Raw genomic sequence first — 7,662 nt, forward strand, 5'->3', positions numbered from 1 at the left:
CTCCTCTGGTAACCATCAATTTTTTCTCTTTACTTGTCTGTTTCTTGGTTTTTCCTCTCTCTTTTTCCCTGCATGTTCATTTGTTTGTTTCTTAAATTCACATATGAGTGAAATCATATTTGTGCTATTGTCCATTCATTTCAACATAAAAGACAAATTGTATTTATATTCATCTTTCTCTGACTGACTTATTCCACTTGGCAAAATATTCTAGCCCCATCCATGTTGTTGCAAATGCCAAGATTTCATTCTTTTTTATGGCTGAGTAATATTCCACTGTATGTATATGTGTGTGTGTGTGTGTGTGTGTGTGTATCACATCTTCTTTATCCATTCATCAAAATAAAAAGCTTCTGCACAGTGAAGGAAATAATCAACAAAACTCAACACCCCAAAAACCAAATAATCCAATTAAGAAATGGGCAGAAGACATGAATAGACATCTTTCCAAAGAAGACATACAGATGGCCAACAGACCCATGAAAAGATGGTCAACATCACTAATCATCAGGGAAATGCAAATCAAAACTATAATGAAATACATCTCATACCTGTCAGAATGACTAAAATTAACAACACAGGAAACAACAGGTGTTGAAGAGAATGTGGAGAAGGGAACACTCGTGCAGTGTTGGTGGGAGTGCAAACTGGTGCAGCCACTGTGGAAAACAGTATGAGGGTCCTCAAAAAGTTAAAAATAGAACTACCCTATGACCCAGCAATTGCACTACTAGGTATTTACTCAAAGATACAAGAATACTAAATCAAAAGGATATATGCACCCTGATGTTTATAGCAGCATTATCAACAAGAGCCAAATTATGGAAAGAGCCCAAATGTCTTTTAATTTATTCTAGCTGGAGTTCTTTCAGCTTCTTGAATCTCTATGTCAATTCTTTTCCTCAGATTTGGGAAATTTTCAGTCATTATTTCTTCAAATAATCTCTCTGCTTTTTTCTCTTTCTCTTCTCCTGAGAGTTCCATAATGCAGATATTGATAACTTGATATTGTCCCATAAGTTCTTTAGCCTCTCCTCACTTTTCTCCATTCTATTTTCTTTTTGCTTCTTTGGTTTGATGGTTTCAAATAATCTCTGTTCAAGTTTGGTGATTCTTCCTTCTGCCTGATGAATTCTGATGTTGAACCTTACTAATGGTTTTTTTCAGTTCAGTTACTGTATTTTTCAGCTTCAGAATTTCCATGTAATTTTGTATAGTTTTTACCTCTTGGTTGATATTCCCGTTTTGTTTATGCATTTTTCTGAATTTGTTTTGTTGTCTATCTGTGTTCTCTTTTTACCTCACTGAACATCTTTACAGGAGTTATATTAAATTCTTTGTCAGGCAGCTCATAGATCTGCATTTCTTTAGAGTCAGTTTCTGGAATTTTATTTTGGTCTTTTAGTTGGGCCATGTTTTCCTGTTTAAATTTATATGCTTTGTAATTTTTTTGCTGGGAACTTGGCATTTGAAAAAACAACCACCTCTCTCAGTCTTTGCCTCCTGACTTCACGCAAGGAAAGACATTCACCAATCTGTCTGGCTGGAGGTTTTAGGAACCTCCTGAACCTTTTCTTAACTCCTGCTTCCTCTAGCATCTGCCTGAAGAACTGCTGCTCACCTCTGTTTTCAGTGGCTTCCAAACTCTGGTACCAGTCTCATCAGTACTTCAAGTCAGGTGAAACACAAACCAGTCCCTTGAGCAAACCCCATACAAGACAGAACATTGGACACATGATCCATTTTTTGTTTGTTTGTTTCTCTCCTATGGGAGAAGCCCTGGTATGGGGGTTTTCCTACTGGTTGCTCTGTGCTATGCTTCATAGAGAAAGGGGCATAAGCAGATGCACCAAGTGCTATGACTTTTCCTACCCCCTTCACTGGAATCCCTTCTTTACAATGGCCTTGGATGCTGTAGTTTCTCAACTGTTGTCTAGAGTTCTCAGAAAGGTATTCTAGTCTCTATACTGTTGTTAACCTGGTATCTCTGGTGGGGGAAATAGGCCCTGCAGCTTCCTAATCTGCCATCTTGCTCTACTAGCAGGGTTTGAAACTTGGTTTTCTTTCACCCCAGAATCCACATTTCTATGTACTATGTAACCATGTCTCCTATGTAAGATTTTATGTTCATCTCCATTTCAGTCCTAAATTTATATTCCTGCCCTCTCGCTGTAGTCACTCAAAAGTGAGTGCATTTTCAAGATTTTTATTTATTTATTTGAAAGAGAGAGAGCAAGAACGGGGTGTTGGGTTGTGTGGAGGAGAGGCAGAGGGAGAGAGTCTTAAAAAGACTCCATGCTGAGTGCAGAGCCTGATGCGGGGCTCGATCTCATAACTCTGAGATCATGACCTGAACTGAAACCAAGAGTCATCACTTAACTGACTGTGCCACCCACATGTCTCAAAAGTGCGTCCATTTTAGAAGTTTAAATGACTACACTGTCTCCAAATTTACCACAAGTAAGTCTTATTTATAAGTAAAATTTGTGGTTAATAACACAACACTTTTAAGTGCTTATGTGTTATAAATTTTATTCAGTAAATATTATTTGATACTTACTATGATGTAGATGTTGATATAGGAAGAGGATAAATGGATGAAGACCTGAAATGACTTACAGGTTTGTGACCTATGCTGTGCTACCTAGAAGGTATTATAGCAGAGGTCTGGAAAAATTACTGGAGGTCTTCAGAAGATAAAGTGATCGCATCTGCCTTGGGAATTAAGAAGTTCTTCACTCACGATAAGTCATTTGAACCATCGTTCTTAAAGCATAAATAGAAGTTAACAAAGTGGTTAATAAGTTATGGATATTTCTTGCAGAGAACAGTGTGGTTAAAGGTGGAGAGGGTTGAAAACAAATGGCGAGGCTTTCACTGTAGTGGAGTGGAGGAAAGGAAGGGCAAAAGGGTGGATTTAGTAGAGGGTAGATTTTAAAGTGTTGAGATAAAGCGTTGAGATAACATGGATGTTTTGCCTTGCCTTGGGGGTTGACTTTTCCTTGAGGTAGAAGGCTGTGCACTGCTCATCTTAGCATCTGAACAGCTGGAGTCCATGTGAGGCATTGCATAAGCTTCATACACCTATCCATGGGGTTTGGTTTGACCCCCAGAATCTTATCCAGAAGGACCCCAGATTAACTACACATATCTACTTGCTCTACAAAATCAATGTTGATCTAATCAATAAAGGTCTCCTTAGAACTAGGGATTTGCTCCCAAGGACAGGGCCAAGAGAAAACATCCTAAATGGAGAACCTCATAAAGATGAGGAATTCTCTAGGAGCCAATGTAACTTTTCATAACAACAGACATTGACTATAGGCTTTTGTCATAGACCCAAAGTCCAAATTACCATGTATATGGGCTTAAGCAAGTTACTCTACCTCTCTGAGCCTCAGGTTCTTCATCTCAAAATTGCAGATAATAACAGTATCCTACCACAAAGTGTTGTGAGGATGAAATGAGATAATACATTAATGGGATTTGTATAATGTGGCTTATACTGCACAAAATAAAGTTTTCATTGCCCCTACCCCAGCCCACCCCACACTGAGTCATTTTGAAAATGCTAATCTATATTTTCTTGACACTGAATAATGTCCTCCTCTTCAATGTTTCTATAAGCAAACCTGAAAATGTCTGCAATAATGTCAATCTGGCTTTGATGGCCCTTGGCACTCATGAAGATGGATCTGTAAAACATGACTGACCCAACCTTTACTTAGTTGCACATACCTCGCTGACCCTGCTGCTTGCCTTCCCCTACATGACTCGCCATAGTTGAGCATTTTGGTCACCATGAAATCCCAAGTTTCTATCTATAAAGTCCTGCTTTCCTGAGCTTCACCTGAAGGAGTAGAACAGGGAAGATACTCACTTTGAATTTTGATCCTCAAATACATCTTTCTTTTGTATAATGGTTCGATTTCTCTCTTTAGAAAAAGTCATTTGCCATATGTCCCAGAGGATGCTTCAGTACCTTAATTCATTGTCTTTTCTAGCTTCTTTCCTTTTCATGATGAGTGAGCCTCCACTGAACTATCTTTGAAATTCTACTTGTCAGGAATACAGCCAAAATATTGAAACAGATGTCAAAAATTATTTTCTCAACTTGGAATCATTAAATAGATCTCTATTCATAGACAATATTAAATATAATTACATGATGTAACTGAATTTTAAATCTAATGTTTTCTTTCCAAAACATCTGAAACAATGTTTTAATATAAGAGTTTCATTGCCCGGGTGTGTCTCTTACCCGTGAATGACTTGTCTTTTGTCTTCAATTACAAACTTTAAAGAAGTTTTTAACAAGGGAAGCTCTCTGAAGATATGAAAATTGTAGTCAACCCCTGATTTTTCAGCTCCTCCAAGAGGAGTCAGTACTATTAGTTCTAATTTCAAGATCAGGGGCACCTCCTTACCCAGCCTGCCTGATCCTGAGTCAGTCCTGGTCAGACTGACATTAGATGTATGAGCATGACCCAACTCATTCAGAATCTGGAATCTGTCATGTTATCCAAGGCATGGCATGTTTTAGTGAGCCCTGTAGCGAGATCTGTGTTGTCTTTGAGTCACAAGCTTTCTTTAGTGCTCCCTTCACTGTTTTACTCATCCATCCATACAACTGGCCTTCAGTTTTTTGCTGTTTTTTTTAACCTCCTCTCTTACCAGATATTTACTTTCTCCTGTGATAAAACCCCATCATACTGAATGAATAAAGAAGATGTGATACACACACGCACACATATACATACGGTGGACTATTAGCCATCAAAAAGAATGAAATTTTGCCATTTGCAATAATGTGGGTGGAGCTAGAGTGTAGTATGCTAAGTGACAAAAGTCAGAGAAAGATAAATACCATATGATTTCACTAATATGTAGAATTTAAGAAACAAAACAGATGAACAAAAGGGAAGAGGGGGAAAGAGAGGGAGGCAAACCATAAGAGACTTTTAATGATAAGAGAACTGAGGGTTGATGGAAGGAAGTGGGTGGGTGGATGGGCTAGATGGGTGATGGGTATTAAGGAGGGCACTCGTTGGGGCACCTGGGTGGCTCAGTTGGTTAGGCAACTGCCTTAGGCTCAGGTCATGATCCTGGAGTCCCAGGGTCGAGTCCCACATCGGGCTCCCTGTGCAGCAAGGAGTCTGCTTCTCCCTCTGACCCTCTTCCCTCTTGTGCTCTCTATCTCTCATTCTCTCTCTCTCAAATAAAATAAACAAAATCTTAAAAAAAAAGGAGGGCACTTGTTGGGATGAGCACTGGGTGTTATATGTAAGTGATGAGTCACTAAATTCTACTCCTAAAACCAATATTACACTATATGTCAACTAACTAGAATTTAAATAAAAACTTGAAACAAAGAAAACCATAAAACTCTATCAGATTGACTGAAGACCTGGCATCTTAGGTCTTGTAAGACACCTATCTCAAGGGACTGGATTAGCATAATCTGTGTGAGTTAGTACTACAAATGTAGAATATCACATAGGGAGGTTAAGGGCTTGGGATACTCAACCATGGACCTTTGTACAAATCTTAGCTGCATAGCTTGGCACAAGTTCTCTTGGAGCCCTGATTTCCCCACAAGTAAAGTGAGATAATACTATCTATTCTCATAGGGTTGTTGTGAAGAATGAATGAGTTAATGAAGATAATGCACCTATAACAGTACATGGCATTCAGCAAATGCTCATTAATATGAACTAGTAAAATTCACTGACTATACAGAACCATGGTATTTTCACATTTAAATTTGAGGATTACCTAGTACCTAAAATTTCTAGCTATCATGAACTCTTTACACCCTCTAGATTATATGTTCCCTACTTAGAACAAATTTGCATATGCTTTATTTGACTTTTTACACAGAGATCCAACTAATACAGTATTTGTCTCTCTCCCAGCACCTGCTCTATACATATTATTCTACCTTTCCCCAGCATGAGAGCCCATGTTTCTCACCAAAGCCTACCTAAGTGTTAACAGCTGTGGAACTGGTAATCATGGTGCTCAACCTGACAAAACATTGAAACACAGGACCCCTTTCACAGAGTATGTTGCTCAAATTATGCCTAGGTGAGAAACTGGTAGACTCACATATGGGGATAGAGCATCTTCTGTGCTTTCTGAGCTGAATAAGACATGTAGCTGCTGCAATTCACTAAATATAACCTTTCAGACTTGTCAGTGAGCAAGGCAGAAAGCAAGTTATCCCTGCTGTACCTCCTTCCCAACATTCTATTAAAATATCAGAAAAGACACACAAAAACAGAAGATAGACTACAGAGAAGAGCAACCCATAAGGTGAGAGTTCCATCTTGGTGAAAGAGTCACTAAATGTATTTTTTGTGAGAAGTGATTAATGGATGCTTGGAAGAAGGGAAGAATAACATTTACCACATGCTGGGTTAACACAGACATTGCAGATGCAACTAATTGCTGCAGAACTACACAGAGAGACTACCTATCTCACTTTGCTTACAATGGTCTCAGTTTATACCCATTTTTCTGATAAAGTATTAATAGAGTGCCCCTTTCACTATCAAAACAGTCCCAGTTTGGATGATATATAGTTTCTCTAGGACTACTGGTGCTTCAATAAAACATACAAAATTTATTAATGGCCTCTTAATATATATTTATACTTATTTTAACAAGTTTACCTTAAAGTCACACAATTGCCCCCTCTAGTAAAATGAAATTTTTTTGGCTCACCTGAAAAGTATATACATTTTGGAGGATACTCCCTCAATTCTGAACTAGCCAAGGTTTGTTTCCATTCTTATCAGCACTTTCTCAGATATTGAAACACCTCTAAAACAACATGGCAGGAAAAAAAGGCAGAGGAGGCATCACCACAGGAAAGAATTTTAATACCTGAAAAATGTTTTATTTTTCAGACAAATGGTGAAAAATTTAGACTTCATGCTTGTTTGCAAGAGCAAAGGAGATGATGAAACAGGAATATGAAACAGGAATAAGAACAAAAAGAGAGATCAAGCTGAGAAAAAGGAAAACTTACAAATGCATTACTAAGCCAACGATGACATGTAAAAATAATTCAATACAGCAAAATAAAATTTTTCATTGGAGGTAATAATTGACAAAATGTGAAAGAAAATTCAATCAGTAAAGTAGAAGAAAATTTAAAAGTTGGTAATAACACAAAATTAATGTGATTTAGAGGACCAGAGAATTGTAGGTGTTCAGAGGAGAAACTAGAACAATAGGAGCCCAAAGAGTAAAGAAAGATAGAATAAAAGAAAATATTCCCTCACTGATAAACAGATGTGCATATACGGTTTGAAAGTACTCATAAATATTCAGGCAAAATTAATGAAAAGAAACTCATACCTTGGGATATCTTTGCAAAACCTGTAAATTTTAATATCATACTTATAAAGTCACCAATCATCAAAGCAGGAAAAATGTTTACTGACAAATGCAGGAAAATCAACCTGAACAGTTTTCTACTCAGAAAAAAACTAAATACAAGAAGATGAAGAAATTCCTACCATATTTTGAGGGATAAAAAATTGTGACCTAAGGCTTGTACCCAACTGACCTGTGATATATGTAGGAAGAAAACAATGATGTTCTAAAGTAGTGGTACCACTATCCTGCCCTTTTTTCACCTTATAACACATACAG

This window comes from Callorhinus ursinus, unplaced genomic scaffold (genome assembly GCF_003265705.2).
Source record: "Callorhinus ursinus isolate GAN/ISIS: 27379988/994484 unplaced genomic scaffold, GSC_fseal_2.0 scaffold64, whole genome shotgun sequence".
Taxonomy (NCBI): Eukaryota; Metazoa; Chordata; class Mammalia; order Carnivora; family Otariidae; genus Callorhinus; species Callorhinus ursinus.